Source organism: Triticum aestivum, chromosome 5B, assembly GCF_018294505.1.
Source record: "Triticum aestivum cultivar Chinese Spring chromosome 5B, IWGSC CS RefSeq v2.1, whole genome shotgun sequence".
Lineage (NCBI taxonomy): Eukaryota > Viridiplantae > Streptophyta > Magnoliopsida > Poales > Poaceae > Triticum > Triticum aestivum.
In genome coordinates, this window is record NC_057807.1 from 514,762,067 (window position 1) to 514,779,116 (window position 17,050).

The 17,050-nt window shown below is 46.3% G+C and overlaps 1 protein-coding gene across 2 annotated transcripts in view; it reads right to left on the minus strand.

Moving 5' to 3' along the window:
• The window catches only part of LOC123116682 (uncharacterized), a 2,760-nt gene extending 1,646 nt beyond the window's left edge, over positions 1 to 1,114 (minus strand). For both annotated transcript variants that reach the window (XM_044537611.1, XM_044537612.1), the window contains exons 1-2: positions 869 to 1,114; positions 685 to 763 (exon numbers count right to left, since the gene is read on the minus strand). The gene's annotated coding sequence lies outside the window, so the exon portion shown is untranslated. The remainder of the gene's footprint in view (positions 1 to 684; positions 764 to 868) is intronic.
• Between the last annotated feature and the right edge of the window lie 15,936 nt (positions 1,115 to 17,050).

Sequence of the window (17,050 nt, forward strand, 5' to 3'; positions counted from 1 at the left end):
GGTGTTCTGGCCCCCGCTCGCCCCCCTACCGGCTCCGCCTCTGTCATGTCAGTAGATAAAGGGGGTTCGGAGAGGGTTTGACTAAAAAGAACAGAACAGGAATGACAAAGGGCTAGCTTTGTGCTATCGCCATTGAAAAAACAGAGGATCAATGAAAATCAGCCGTGGTTCTGGATCCCCAACGGGAAAGGGAGAATCAATGAAAATTTTAACCACGAATCTATGTTTTTTGTGCGGGGATTTTGACCATGAATATCAAGGAGAGTGTTTCCAAGTCAATGATCCTGGGCTTCCATTCTTTGATCCAATGAATTATCTATCATCTATTTATTTATATTTAGAAAAGGAGGATAAATCCCCCAGCCACTGCATCATGAATCTAATGAATGTCTCATGTTTCAGAAATAACATCTCGTAGTCAACTTTGACATAGCAAGTATCAATCGTAGAATCATCGATAATCAATTCAAAGAAGAGTATGAATCTGTATATTCTCAAATAATTTCCTCATGGACATCCCAGAAAACAGAACCAAGCTCATCCCACTGAGGGCTTGTTCGGTTGAGGTGGATTTGAAGGGGATTGAGGAGGAATTAATCCCCTACAGGCCAAAATCCCTGCAAATCCCCTTCAATCCACCCGAGGATGGGATTAACCGAACAGAGCCTGAAGAAATTAGCTCACCCTGACAGATGCAGGGTGCAAATCCTGCCGTCCAGATTTGTTCGTAAGGAGCATGGTCGAAGAGTCCTTCCCTCGAGGCCTACAATCAACAACATATTTTATGTGTCATAAAAACAGAAATTAACAGCAAATCCATCTCGCCTACTAACAGCACCGTAGTCTCTTATCCAACCAGCTAACTTACAAACATGCGTCGCCTTAGGAGGTGATCCGTCGTCGCTGCACCGGAAGATATGCGCTTCATGGAGTTGAACGCGGCCGGAGATACGAGACAACATCTCTCCGGCGACCTCTCATTAAGGCTCCCCCGCGATATTGCTCCGACGGCCTCTTCTTCAGAAGCCATCGCCATCGCTCTCCTCCTCCCCTTTCTGGCTTCCTCAAGAAATTCGGATGGTTGGTGAGCTAATGGAAAAGGTAGCCAGGCAGGCTAAGTAGCTAGCAATAGCACGAAGGCTCGCTGTTCCGTTGACACGGATGGGGCCACGTTTGCCTGCCCCAATCATAAAAGTTAAACCTCTTGCTTCATAATTAATTCCATGATGCTAAGAGTTAAAATATGAACATCGACAGGGATTTTCACTTGTTTTATCTACTGTTTTTTTTCCGTTTTAGACTAAGCTCTAGATTAGAGCCGAGGCAAAAGCCAAAGAGCAAGGAAGAGCTGTTTTTTTCGTTTTAATCCTGGAGTCAACTTTCCTGTTGCCATCCGCCTCGCACAACATCATAGTATGAACTAATTTCTACAAATTATGCTACTCACTTTTTTTTTCTCGAATACGCACGAGTGTGCGTATCATTTTATAAAGAAGAGTGGCAAAGACTTTCCATCCACAGTGTTACAATGATATTTACACGGCTCTTACATCCACCTTCACATGGAGTAGTTACGTGAGTCGACTACTCACCGAACCCCCACCTTACTAGTCCCGCAAACACTCCATCCAAGTCCCCTTTCAAAAGCCCTGCTTGCCTCCAAGTCCTTCCTTCCCTCCCGATCCGTCTGAGTACTTGCACTGTGGAGGGGCTTGCACCGTTAAAGACGATATCGTTCCGGTGCGTCCATATCACCCACATGCCCAGCAAGCACAAGGCTCTCATGGTCCGCCGTTGGTCTCGCCGCTGCTCTCGCCTTAAGCACCAAGAGCCGAGAGTGTCGTCGTCGCGAGGCTCCAGCTCCGGCCGATTTGTGGCCACGCTCATCCAGTGCCACACTTCCTTTGAGAAGGTGTAGCTCACCATGAGATGACTCATTGTTTCCTCTTGCTGATCGCAGAAAGGGCATGCATCCTGATGAGGTAGCCCGCGCTTGGCGAGTCTGTCGGAAGTCCAACACCGATTCTTGAGAGCAAGCCACGCAAAGAAACGGCATGTCAGAGGTGCTCTCGATCCCCATGTAAATGCAGCCGTAGGCGCCATAAGCCCCGCAAACCTTGCCGCACACGCCGAGCGTGCCGAGAACATGCCATCCTTTTCCCACGCCCAGATAACCGAGTCCGGCGTGCCCGTATCCAGCTGCACAATCACTACTCTCGACCAGAGGAGCAGGAACTGCTGCAACGCAGCTTCAGTTATGTCTGGCCCAATGTCTTTGCCCACGATGCATCCTCCATGGCTGCCGAGACTGTGCGCACTAGCCTTGCACGCTTGGGAACCCTATCATAAACCAACGGTGGAAGCTCACAGATGCGGAATCCCTGTAGCCAACGGTCCTCCCAAAACAACGTTTCCTGCCCATTGCCGACCACAGCTCTCGTTGCTGCGTGAAACAATGCCATCGAATCCTTTGGAACTCTTATAGATAGTCCTGACCATGGCCTCAACTTATTCGACCTTTGGAGCCACGACCACCTTGCTTGTAAGGCAATGTTGAGCCAACGAAGATTTGGAATGCCTAGGCCGCCAGCCCACTTCGGTCGACAGACCATGTCCCATGCAACCGAACAGTTTCCTCCATTAGCCTCCTTCGTTCCACACCACAAAAGCCTCGGCAGATGCGCACCATCGCTGATAAGGTCTTGGGGGGTAGATCCAGTGCAAGCATGGCATGGATGGGGATCGCACACATCACTGATGTTATTAGTATTAGTCGTCCACTCTTAGGCATTAATGCTGCCCGTCAGTTTGGGAGGCAATTTGCAAGTTGGTCCACAAGGCCTTGAAGCTGCGCCGCTGATTGTTTGCGAATTGTTAGCGGTAGCCCCAAATACTTGCAAGGGAATGCCCCACTCGTACAGCCAAGCAGAGCGCACACCTCATTGAGGTCCTCCTGAGGGCACCTTATGCCCATTGCTGCACTTTTTGCCATGTTCACCCATAGTCCAGAAGCATGCCCAAACTCGTCCAAAATGGCTCTGCACACCCTGGACTCCAACTCCGAAGGCTTGAAGAAAACCATGACATCATCCGCAAACATGGACTCCCTTTGATGTGCGCCAGAACGGGCCAATGGTGCTAGCATTCCTCTGGCCGTGGACAACTTGAATAGGCGTTGAAGAGGTTCCATGCATAGTATGAATATCATGGGGGACAGCGGAGCCCCTTGTCTTAGCCTTTAGCAATTGTAGATTGGCTTCCCTGGAATCCCATTGACCATGATCCATGTGGAGGAGGTTGCTAGCAAACCACACATCCAAGAGATCCACCTCCTCCCGAAGCCCAAGCATGCCAAGACCTCAATAATGAACGGCCATTGAATGGAGTCAAACGCCTTAGATATGTCAAGTTTAAGCATGATTGTTGGCACCTTGAGCGCATGTAAATGCCTTGCCGTGGCTTGCACCAGCATGAAATTATCATGCAAGGAACGACCTCAGACAAAAGCACTCGGATGGTGCCCGACCATATTCGGTAACTCCACGGCCAACCTCCCGGCCAGTACTTTTTCGAAGATCTTGACCGCTCCATGCACTAGGCTCACCGGTCGGTAGTCACGTATATCCACAGCCCCATCGCGCTTTGGTAGTAGCGACACAATCGCCTTGTTTATGCTCTGCATTCCTTGCATATCTCCATGAAAGAAGTCATCAAGCGCTCGCATGAAGTCCCACTTGATTATATTCCAGCAAGTCGCAAAAAATCGACCAGTGAATCCATCAGGGCCTGGCGACTTGTCTAATGGCATGGACTTAACTGTCTTCTCCACCTCTTCCATCGAGAAAGGGACCTCAAGGTGCAACAAGTCCCTGGATAGCAAGCCAAGCATGTCCAAGTTGATGGTGTGCTGCCTCGCCGGCGCTGACACAAACAGGGACGTATAATACTTGTCCACCATCCCAGCAACACTTTCCTCCCATGTGAATATCTCCCCATTATGCTGCATGACTGTGATCATGTTTTTGCATTGTCGATGCCGCACATGTCGATGGAAAAACTCCGTGTTAGCATCCCCCTCCTTTAAGTGCAGGAGGCGGGAGTGTTGTTCTTAGAGTATAAGTCTATTCGTATTGTAATCTATCTCTATTAGTCTAGTCTTGGAGCCCAAGCTTTGTAATCTATATAAACAACCCTTGAGGCCCCGATCAATACAACAATTACTTCTCCAATATATCAATCTATCATGGTATCCGACGCCTAGGTTTTCCGCACCTGGTATGGCTCCGCCACCCGCGCCGCCGCCCCGGCCGATTCGGCCCCTCTTCTCCATGGCCGAGTTCCGCGCCGCCGGTGCCCCACCCCCTACCTCCTCCTCTACAACTACCCAAACCCCCCCCTCCAAACCCTATGTTCTCCCTAGCCGACACCATTGCCGATGTCTCTCCCTTCATACCAATCTCATTAGACCTCGGCATCCACAACTACTACCATTGGCGCCACCTCTTCATCATCCATCTCGGGCGCTGCGGCCTACGCCACCACATTGATCCCTCCTACCCGCCATAGCCCGCTGATCCTCGCTGGGTGAAAGATGATCTCGCCATCATCCAGTGGATTTACACACGCATCTCCATGGAGCTTTTCAATCTGGTGTCCGACGATGACGCCACCGCCGCCGATCTCTGGGCTTCCCTTCAACAGCTGTTTCAGGACAACTCCGACGCGCGAATCAACGCGCTCAACACCGAGCTATGCACAACCATGCAGGGAGATGTCCCAGTCTCCATCTTCTGCTAGTGAATCAAGGCTATTGGCGATGAACTCTGTGAACTTGGTGATCACGTCGAGGATCGCACTCTCATCACGCCCTCCTCCAAGGTCTCGGCGATCAATTCGAGAAGCAGCAGTCCTTCATCCCCATGCTCAAGCCGTACCCCACCTTCAAGGAAGTCCGCTCGATCCTCCAGCAAGAAGAGAAGAACCAGGCTCGCAAGGCGCAACGGGTGCCGCAGGTGTTTCATGCTGCCGCGCCCTCTTCTGCAGCTCCCATGCCTGGGCTGCCGCGGCAACCGACCGCCCCTCCAACTCCTGCTGTGGCTGCTGCGGCCTCAACACCACCGCCAGGCTGGCGCCCGAGTCCCAACTACAAGGGCAAGAATCCCGTCTACGGCCTCATGCATCTCGTCCTGCCGGACCTGCACCAGCCTCGTCATCCACCGCTCCTGCACCACCAGCTCCGTCGCCATGGCCTCCTCAGCATGATCCTTGGACTGGTCTCGTCCAGGCTTGGTCGATGCCATGGTCGCCCCCCTCGCCGTATGGTGCCCCTCCTGCGTACACGGGCACGTGGAGCCCCGATCTTCGTCCAGCCATAGGCTCTCCGGGACTCCTTGGACCCAGGCCGCCGGCGCACGTCTACACCGCCACTCCTACTCCGCCTACCAGCACGCCAGGACCACCGTCGCCCTACAACACCATGCCGGCCTTCTACGGCAACATGCAGGCCCCAATCGCATACTACCCATCCGCTATCCCCTACGTCAACATGCAAGTTCCTGGCCCCTCTGCTCCTCCCCAACAGCCGGCTTGGGACCAAGCCGCCTTCATCAACGCCATGAACAATTTTGTCCTCAACGACGCAGGTACGGATTGGATTTTCGATTCTGGTGCATCAATGCATATGTCTTCAAATATGAATTTATTGTCAGCTTGTTTTCCTTCTGCTTTTTCCACTATCACCATTGGCGATGGCTCCACCATCCCTGTTTCATGCACTGGTCACTCTTACATCCCTTCCTCTCATGCCAATTTTCTTCTACTCAATATTCTTGTGGTTCCTTCCATCATCAAAAATCTTATCTCTGTTAGACAATTTTGCATTGACAACAAAGTTATCCTGGCCTTTGACCCTTTTGGTTTGTCTGTGAAGGATCTGACAACGGAGGCGGTCCTCGCTCGATACAATAGCACGGGCGATCTTTATCCTCTTCATGGCGCGCCCACATCCACCTCTCGTGCCATGCTCGCCTCTGTTGATCTATGGCATCGTCGTCTCGGTCACCCCAGCAAAAACACTTTGACGTCTTTACTCCAAGATTTTTGTATCCCTAGTTCTAGCAGTCCTCATAATCCCTCTCTCTGTAATGCATGTCAATGTGGCAAACATGTTAGATTACCTTTTGGAACCTCTACTACCATTAGTACTTTTCCTTTTGAGTTACTCCACTGTGATTTATGGACCTCTCCAGTCCCTAGTGTTTCTGGTTATAAATATTATCTTGTGATCTTGGATGATTATTCTCACTATACTTGGACCTTTCCTCTTCGCGCTAAATCTGAAGTACCTGCAATCTTTCTCAACTTTCGACAATATGTAATCACACACTTTGGCTTGCCAATTCAATTTATTCAATGTGATAACGGTGGTGAATTTGATAACACCCAAAACCGCACCTTCTTTCTCTCTCAAGGCATTCTTCTTCGTTTTTCATGCCCTTATACATCTTCTCAAAATGGTAAAGCTGAACGTTGTCTTCGCTCTATTAATGATGTTCTTCGCACATTGCTTTTGCAAGCTTCTCTTCCTTCCCATTTTTGGGTTGAAGCCCTTCGCACCGCCACACTACTTCTTAATATTTGACCAACTAAAACTTGCCCTCTTTATTCGCCTTTCCAATCTCTTTTTCTCTCCCACCCTGACTATTCTTTTCTGCGTGTTTTTGGCTGTCTATGCTTCCCAACATCGCCTCTACCGCCTCCAACAAACTAGAACCACACTCACTACCTTGCATTCACCTTGGTCTTTCTGATGATCACAAAGGATATCGTTGTTTCGATCCATCTTCTGGTCGTATCATTCTCTCTCGTCATGTCACATTCGATGAAAATACTTTTCCTTTTTCTATCACTACAACCACAAAACCAATTCCACCACAATCCGCCACCACCAAAACCCCTTCCCTAGTTCGTCCTTCGGTCATCTCTGCTGCCATGGAATCTTGTTCCGTCTCTCCGCCGAAATCGCCCACCATCAGCCACCCTCCTACCCCGTCCCCCACCTCTCCCGCAACTGCATCCTCTACCCCAGCCGTCTTTCCCTCACCACATCCTACCACGGCAACCACCTCGACACCCACCACCTCTGATTCTTCTTCCTCACTGTCTTCTTCAACCGAAAACCCACTGCCACCCAATGCTGTTCTTATACCACCACTCACCAATGATCATGTCATGTGCACCCATGGAAAACGAGGATTTCTTCTCCCCACCAAACGTCTCAATCTTACCGCCACCCCAACCATCTCTCCTATTCCAACCAGTTATAAGCCAGCTCTTCTTGACCCTCTCTGGCTTTCCGCTATGCGTGATGAATTTGAAGCTCTTCAGCAAAATAATACATGGACTCTTGTTCCCAAACCTTCTGGTGTTAACATTGTTTCTGGCAAATGGGTTTTTCGTCATAAATTTCATTCCGATGGCACTCTCACTCGTTACAAAGCTCGTTGGGTGTGTCGTGGTTTCTTCCAGCAGCATGGTATTGACTTTGATGAGACTTTTTCTCCTGTTGTTAAACCAAGCACTATTCGTGTTGTTCTTAGTCTTGCTGTTTCCTCTTCTTGGCCTATTCATCAAGTTGATGTTAAAAATGCTTTTCTTCATGGCACTCTCAATGAAACTGTTTATTGTCAGCAACCCTCTAGCTTTGAGAATCCCTCCTCTCCAAATTTTGTTTGTCTCCTCCACAAATCTCTTTATGGCCTTAAACAAGCTCCTCGTGCATGGTTTCAATGCTTTGCTACTTTTATTCAAACCATAGGCTTTATTCCCTCCAAATCCGATTCTTCTCTCTTTGTTTATCAGTCTCCTACTCACACTGCCTACCTCTTGCTTTATGTTGAGAATGAACCTCTTGCTTTATGTTGATGATATCATTCTCACAGCTAGTTCTGATTCTTTTCTTCAACATACCATCTCTTCTCTCAATCGGGAGTTTTCCATGACAGATCTTGGTCCTCTTCATCATTTTCTAGGTATTCATGTTTCTCGCACAACATCTTCCCTCTTTCTTTCTCAACGATCATACATTTTGGACTTGCTTTCTCATTCTGGTATGTCTGATTGTCAACCCTCTCGTACTCCAGCCGACGTTGGTGCTAAACTGTCGGCTGATGGCGATCCTCTTTCTGATCCTACTTTATATCGTAGCATCACTGGCGCTCTTCAGCCACTCTTACTCGTCCTGAAATCTCCTATTCTGTTCAGCAAGCCTGTCTCTTTATGCATGATCCTCGTGCTCCTCATCTGGCTCATGTCAGACGCATTCTCCGCTATTTAAAAGGCACTCTTGATCATGGTCTCCTTATTAATTCTTCTTCACCTACAAGCTTGACAGTTTATTCTGATGCAGACTGGGCAGGTTGTCCAGATACTCGACGATCTACATCCGGATTTTGCGTTTATTTGGGTGATAATCTTGTTTCTTGGTGTTCTAAAAGGCAGGTAACAGTTTCCAGGTCTTCTGCTGAGGCTGAGTATAGGGCGGTTGCTCACGCTGTGGCCGAGGCGGCGTGGCTACGGCAGCTTCTCGTTGAACTTCATCGTCCGCTCCCACGTGCTACCATTGTTTACTGTGATAACATCTCTGCAGTCTACATGGCTTCCAATCCAGTTCAACATCGTCGCACAAAGCACATTGAGATTGACATTCACTTTGTTCGTGAAAATGTGGCTCTTGGCGAGGTTCGCGTTCTTCATGTTCCTACAAGTGCTCAATTTGCTGACATTTTTACCAAAGGACTCCCGACTGCATCGTTCACCGACATACGCTCCAGTCTCAACATTGTTTCACCTGACGTTGAGACTGTGGGGGGATCTTAGAGTATAAGTCTATTCATATTGTAATCTATCTCTATTAGTCTAGTCTTGGAGCCCAAGCTTTGTAATCTATATAAACAGCCCTTGAGGCCCCGATCAATACAACAATTACTTCTCCAATATCTCAATCTATCAGTTGTCTCGCTATCGTCCGCTCAAGGGAACTCAATCCCAAAAGCTTCTTCTTTAGCAGTTTACGTAGACCATGCTCATGGTCCGACAGGGCTCGTGTCCGCGGCCATATCAAGCCAAAGAATAAGCTCCATTGCTAGTGCCACCTGAAGGCGAACATTTCCGATCCATCTTTCACTCCATCGCTGCAAGGCCTTCGCCGTCGCTCGAAATTTAGCATTAAGCGCTATGAACGCATTTCCAGAGGACGGAACAGACTGCCACGCCCCAGCCACCACATCATGGAAGCCATCAACCTTGGGCCAGAAAGACTCAAATCTGAACCCGCGGCCCATCTGAAACTCCGCATCTAAATCCAGAAGGAGTGGGCAGTGGTCCGAAATTGCTGAACCCAGCGCTGCCACCAAGCTGGAAGGAAACTTGTCCTCCCACAAGTTCGTAACGAACACATGATCAATCTTCTCCATGGTTGGGTCCCGCCTCTCATTGCTCCATGTGTATCTCCTCCCGTTGAGGTAAAGTTCTTTAAGCTCTAGTCTGTTCAGCATTGCTCGCAAGCGCGCCATCATGCCACTCAGTTGGTGGCTGTAGAAATAGTTCCCAAGTCTGAAGGTCATTCGGTCTTGTCCATCATATTCCTCGTTTCTTTTTATTGCATAATACAAGGTGTTCGCTGAAATTCCCAAAAGAGAAAAGATGCTAACGTGTGGGTCCCACCTGTAATAACGGTAAATATAACAGTCAAAATAAACGGAATTGACTTTGCCGCCATGGCAGCCCTGGCAAAAGGGCCCCGTCTATCATAAACACGTTTAAAATCATCAAAGCAGTCATCAAACGCAAATGGTAGCTTTTTCCCAAAAAATATCTTCATCTGATAGTTTTTTGTTGGCGTTCTGAAAATGGTAGTTCTTGGTTGATCCCAAAATGTGCATAATGTCACTTGGTGAAGCTAAACCTTCTCGACCCTACTAGCGCCACTTTTTAGTATTGTAAAGATCAATCTCGGATTTCGCGATCGTGTGGCAGTGAAAACTTTGTCTAGTGAAGCAAATATCCACAACCGACCAAGGCGGTTCCTTCGGTGGTTCAGCCATGTTCTTCGTAGATATAACAAACCCCTCTACCCCGGAGGCCCAACACTTGAAGTTTCATATGTATGTTGGTCTATTTATACGTCGCATACATCTTTCAATAATAGTTCAAAGATCCATTTATAACAGTACCTATATACACTCTCCGTTCCTAAATATAAGTCTTTGTAGAGATTTCACAATGGACTACATACAGAGCAAAATAAATGAATCTATACTCTAGAATGCATCTACATACATCCGTATGTGGTACATAGTGAAATCTCTCCAAAGACTTATATTTAGGAACGGAGGAAGTAGATGCAAATAGAGTTTTACAAGCCATTCACATATCCGTCAACCAAGTTTTACATTATTATTAAGGTTACAATTCATAAATGCAACGATAAAAGTCAGAATTTTATTATTGTTTTGAGGGCATAACTGAAAAAACTAACAAATTTGGATATGCAGCCCAGGTTTCAGATGGCAATGGCCACGATCAAGCTCGTTGCCACACCCATGAAAGCAGCGGCAGCAACATGCGCTCTCCCGGAGAGCTGCGATGACGCCGCGACGGTCATGACGGCGATGGCGGCGCATGCCGCGACGCGCAGGGAGGCCTTGCCGCTGCTCGCCTTGCTGGACGAGAACATGCCGGCGTACGTAACCGCCGTGACGAACAGCAGGCCGGTGTAGATCGCCAGGCCGATGTAGTCGGAACCTGCAGGCTCGAAGAGCGCGCGCGAGGTGACGCACGCCGGCAGGAGCGCGCAGAACAGCGTCTGCGATACAGAGCGCGCGTCATGCTCCTCGGATCGACCGATCTCCTGCAAGAAATGGGATACGCAACATACATGAACCATACCAAATCCTATCCCTCAGATGGACACAGCGAGATTTGAGATTCGTGGAGCTCTCTGGCGGTCTACTGTGTGAAGTGGAGATGTGGATGGAATGGTTTGTGGCAATGTAAGAGTTAGTAGCAAAGATTAAGAAGGCCACTTACGGTTGCTTTGGGTTGTGCTTCCATGGAGTCCGCCGTAGCCAGGAGCAGGGGAGCCATATCGACGATGACATGGCCGCCGCCACCGCCACCCGCGGCTCGAGCTTGACCGCGGGGTGCTGCTACCAGGGTGTGATGGTTCAGCTGAACAGGAGTTCGTCGGCGTGATCCTAGCGCGCGACCGGAATGTGCCGAGCCAAATGACAGGTGGAACGTTTCCGTCTCCCTGCAGCTCCGTGCCGCCTATGCTGCGACTCCAGGGATGATAGGAAACCCTGTCCACACCAAAGCATATGACATCACTTGAAGGGAAATGTTTTCATAGCAGCCTCTGGCGGCGTACAACTCGCTCAACCAGTAAATAACAAGAATCCTTTTTCTTTTTTGCGGTTGAAATAACAAGAATCATCCAGAGAAAGGAGGAAAGGGTTTGAATAGAACACTTTAGGAAGGGAAGATAAAAGGCAGAGGGCTAGCTTTGTGTTGTCTCCAACTCTCCATGGTGAAAAACAGAGGACAGTACAACCAGAGGTGACTTTCTTTCCGTGTCTGGTTTGTCCTAAGTCTTCCTCTCTACTATATTCGTTTCAAAGTAATTAAAGTTCTTGGTTTGTCGTAAGTCGAACTTATTTAAGTTTGATCAAGTCTATGAAAAATATTAACATCTGAAACGCCAAATTAGTCTCACAAAATTATTTATGAAATATATTTTGTGTACTATATGTAGTTGGTGTTGTAGGTCTTCAACCGGTTTGGATGCCGGTCATGTAATAGGATAGACGATTAGTTTATCTATCTTTGTTATGCTAGCCGGTTGTGGCCTCTTGACTTTTGCTTTGGCGTTGTAGCTCTGTGTGAGCTTGCTATTTCTTTTATTTCAGACTGTTGGACCTTGTTGAACCTTTTTATTTATCTATAAAGGTGACCATATGCATCGTTTTGATGCAGAGGCCGGAGAGTCCCCCTTTTCAAAAAAAAAGTCTTACCACATTTTTCTACACAGTTAGTTAAACTTCAATAATTTTGAAACGAAGGGAGTCCTTTATAGTGGGTGGGAATCAGCCGCGATTCGGATGGTTCGGATGCCCGGCGGGAAAAGGAAATCAATGAAAAACTTAGCCATGAATCTTTCTTTTTCTCGGCAAATTTAACCATGGATCTTTACAAGAGTGTTTCTATGTCAATAATCCTGAACCCTAGTTCCCGATTTTATCCAATGACAATTTCATGTTTCAGAAAATAGAATATTGTTTGCCGACTGAGAAATACGAGTAGCAAATACCTATTTTAGAACCATCTATCATCAATTCAAAGAGTAGTATTAAACTTAAACCGTTCATTCTCAAATAATCTCTCGGACATCCTAGAAAACAGAAACAAGCGTACCCCACGGAAGAAATTAACTCACCTTGACAGATGCGGGGCGCAGCTCCTCCAATCCAGAGCTGTTCGTGAGCAGCATGGACTAAGAGCTCTTCCATCAAGGCCTACAATCGACGACAGTTTTTTGTGTGTGAAAAAAACACAAAAATCAACAGCAAATCCGTTGTTCGTACAGGAGTTTCTCCATCCGACCAGCTAACTTACTAGCATGCGCTGTCTTGGGTACTGATCCATCGTCGCGGCACCGGAAGATATGCGTTCAACGGTGGCGCTGAACGTGGCCGGAGATCCGAGGTGGTATCTCTCCGGCGACCTCTTGTTCAGACGCTCCCGTGATACTGCTTCGGCGGCCACTTCTTCAGACGCCGACGCCATCGCTCTCCTCCCCCCTCTTTGGTTTCCTCAAGCAGCTTCGATGGTTGGTGAGCTATAATGGGAGGCAGGCTAGATTAGATACTACTCCCATTACCATTAGCAGTATCACGAAGACTCGCTGTTCCGTTGACACTGAAGCGCTAGATGGGGGAGTATTTTTTCTGTTTTCCAGTCGTTGCCACGAGGATTTTAATACAAAACAGTGTAATTTCTTCCACTTGCAATGTAAGGTTCGCTAAACAAAGATTGAGTATGTTTGCTAGTATTGGTGAATCTGGCCCATTGGATCGGCTTAGTGGAGGGCTCGCCGTTTGTCTACCCATACTGTAAATGCCCTCTTTCATCATATTTAGTATAGGGCCCGTTGGTCTACAAGAATTTTGTATGAATTCTATAAGATAGGATTGCTGCAGAAAACAAAATGCCTTTTAGGTTTGGAGGAATGGACTCCTAGTCCTTATAGGATTGGTTCATATCTTTCCAAGTTTAAAGAGAAAAACATTAGCTTAGCATTAATGAAAAAAACAATCACATTCCATGAACCAAATCATTTTATTTTGTTTCTTTTGTTGCTAGTCCACAGGGCCACCAGGAAGTCTTTTGCTGCTCTTCCTGATTGGGTCCATTTGTTTCGCTGATAGCCTAATTATATACTCCCTCCGTCCGAAAATACTTGTATCAAAATGGATAAAAGAGGATGCATCTAGATGTATTTTAGTTCTAAATACATCTCTTTTTATCCATTTTGATGACATGTATCTAGATGTATTTTAGCTCTTTTTGTATAGTTTGCTTTTCTTTCTTTGTTTCTTTTGTTGTTGTATTCTTTTATTCTTTCTACTTCTTTCTTTGGTTTTGTACTATAAGACCTTGTACCTTTTATGCCAAAATTAACAAAATATAATACGCAGTAGCGTCTTACTATTTTTCTCAAAAAAAGTTATTTTATTTTCTATAATTTTTTCTGTTCCTATGATATTTCTGTCTTATGAACCAATGGAGGCCTTAAAATTTATGTGTCGACAAAGATTTTTACTTCTTTTGTCTAACTTCTTTTCGTTTTAGACTAAGTTCTAAATTAGAACTGAGCCAAAAGACAAAGTGCACGTGAGGGTGCACATATACCAGGTCATGTCAACTTGCTTTGGTTTTGGGGGTCGTCAGGTCAACTTGCTAACTTAGACGGCTTGCCTACCTTCCTATTTTTATCTTCTGAGTATCTACCTAATCCTGTTTGAAGGCGATTAATTAGAAGCCTCTATTTATTTAAGGACACCAATATCAATCTGACATCAGATTTAGGAGGGGACTTCTTAAAATTAGGCTTTCACCTCGTTTTATAAATAAATCAATCATCAAGTACAGGGTCACCGAGATAACCAAATCTGCTAGGGCATCGGCACAAGCACACCCAAAAAAAGAACAAAAGAAAGGGAAAAAAGACCATCAAGTGGCCACTTATCAGGGACTCCGCATCGAAGAGAGGCAGGGAGCGGTGACATGAAGCGCATCCAACATCTGTACCAGACGATCGCGGTCCTGCTGCTAGCCAACAGCGGCAATGCTGCAAGAACGCAAGAAATTTGAAGAAGAAATTAGAGGTCTGTCTAAGGAAACCCCGCTCAATCACCATCTTGTTACGTGTCGTCCATGGTGTCCAAGTTAACGCCACAAAAACTTCTAAAAGATTTCTAAAAGCAAAATTCAATCCAGCATAATTTTTCTGTATAATCATCCACAAATTCAAACATGTGTAGGGCAATTTCGTATCATCAATTTCATCCTCTTCCAAGATTGTGCAACATGTTCATGATCAAGTTGCTTAAAATTCATAATATCGTTCCTAAGGGAGATGATCTTAGCGGGAGGAAAATACTTGGAGATGAAAGCATGTTTACACTTGTTCCACGAATCAATACTATTTTTAGGCAAAGATGAAAACCAAGTTTTAGCACGATCTCTAAGAGAAAACGAAAATAGCTTCAAGAGGGTGACGCAGCAAAGTAGAGATGAAAACCAAGTTCCTGCAACTTCTTGAGCTTGCGTTTGTTTTTCCCTTAAAGAGAAAAGGGTGATGCAGCAAAGTAGAGATAAGTATTTCCCTCAGTTTGAGAATCAAGGTATCAATCTAGTAGGAGACAACGCACAAATCACCGAATACCTGCACAAACAATCAAACAAACTTGCACCCAACATGATAAAGGGGTTGTCAATCCCTTCACGGTTACTTGCAAAAGTGAGATCTGATAGAGATAGATAAACGGTAAAGTAAATATTTTTGGCATTTTTGGTTTATAGATTGGAAAGCAAAAGATTGCAAGAATAGTAGATCGGAAACCAAAATTGTAGATCGGAACTTGTATGATGGAAAAGAGACTCGAGGGCCATAGGTTTCACTAGAGGCTTCCCTCAAGATAGAAAATAATACGGTGGGTGAACAAATTATTGCCGAGCAATTGATAAAAAAGCGCAAAGTTATGACGATATCTAAGGAAATGATCATGAATATAGGCATCACGTCCGTGTCAAGTCGACCGAAGCGATTCTGCATCTACTACTATTACTCCATATATCGACCGCTATCCAGCATGCATCTAGAGTATTAAGTTCATAAAGAACGGAGTAATCCATTAAGTAAGATGACATGATGTAGAGGAATTAACTCAAGCAATATGATGATAACCCCATATTTTTATCCTCGATGACAATAATACAATACGTGCCTTGCTGCCCCTACTGTCACTGGGAAAGGACACCGCAAGATTGAATCCAAAGCTAAGCACTTCTCCCATTGCAAGAAAAATCTATCTAGTTGGCCAAACCGAACCGATAATTCGAAGAGACTTGCAAAGACATCAAATCATGCATATAAGAATTCAGAGAAGATTCAAATAATATGCATAGATAAGCTGATCATAAATCCACAATTCATCAGATCTTGGCAAACACACCGCAAAAGAGTATTACATCGAATAGATCTCCAAGAACATCGAGGAGAACATGGTATTGAGAATCAAAGAGAGATAAGAAGCCATCTAGCTACTAGCTATAGACCCGTAGGTCTGAGGTAAACTACTCACGCTTCATCAAAAGGGCAATGGTGTTGATGTAGAAGCCCTTCATGATCGAATCCCCCTACGACAGGACGTCGGAAAAGGCCCCTAGATGGGATCTCATGGGTACAAAAGGTTGAGGCGGTGAAAAAGTGTTTTCGTGGATGCCCCTGTTGGTTTGGCGACATATGGGAATATATAGGCAAAGAAATTAGGTCAGGAGACCCACAGGGGGGCCCACAAGATAGGGGGCGCGCCCTACCCCCCTAGGCACGCCCTCCACCCTTGTGGTCTCCTCGTTGCTCCTCCGACTCATTCCCAAGTCTCCTGGTTTGCTTGTGGTCCAAGAAAGATCATCGCGAAAGTTTTATTCCGTTTGGTATTCCTTTTCTGCGAAACTCTAAAACAGGGGGGGAAACAGGAACTGCCACTGGCTCTAGGTTAATAGGTTAGTCCCAGAAATAATATAAAATAGCATACTAATGCATATAAAACATACAAACCAGATAATATAATAGCATTGGACAAACAAAAATTATAGATACGTTGGAGACGTATCACGTACCGCGTGTTCCAAGACTCCTCCCACTGCAATCATGAATTCTTCTTTCCAGCGTTGGTGGAAGGTAGACTTGTTTGGCAGAACGAGGCCTCCTGTCATATGCATTTGTGTGGCTGGTGTTTGTTATGGTGTTCCATACAATAATGTCGACGAGTGTGTTCTTGGGCATGGGTGTTTTGTGGTTCAGGAGTGGGCTTGGCCCTTGCTACATCGGTTTTTGGCCGGTTTTCCGCAATTTACTGGCCATAATTTTCTTCTTAATTAATGAAACTAACATAACTTTGGCCTTGTGTTTAAGGAAAAATGCATATAATTTTATGTAGAAATGTATGTTAAAGCACCTACATCAGATGCCTCAAACAATCCTCAAACGCCCAGGCGGACAACCCAGTAAAAAAAGACCAAGACGGGTGCCTCAAATACCCGGGTTCATCGACACCCCTCATATATATCCAGTCTAAATCTAGGAAGGATATGGGAAGGCCCGGGCACGACCAGGCGCGTCCGCCATGTTTGACTGACGCTGGGGTCCCACAAGAAAACGCCCTAAAACCTGATGGTTCAACGAGCGTCTCCTCCTGTTGGGCGCGAA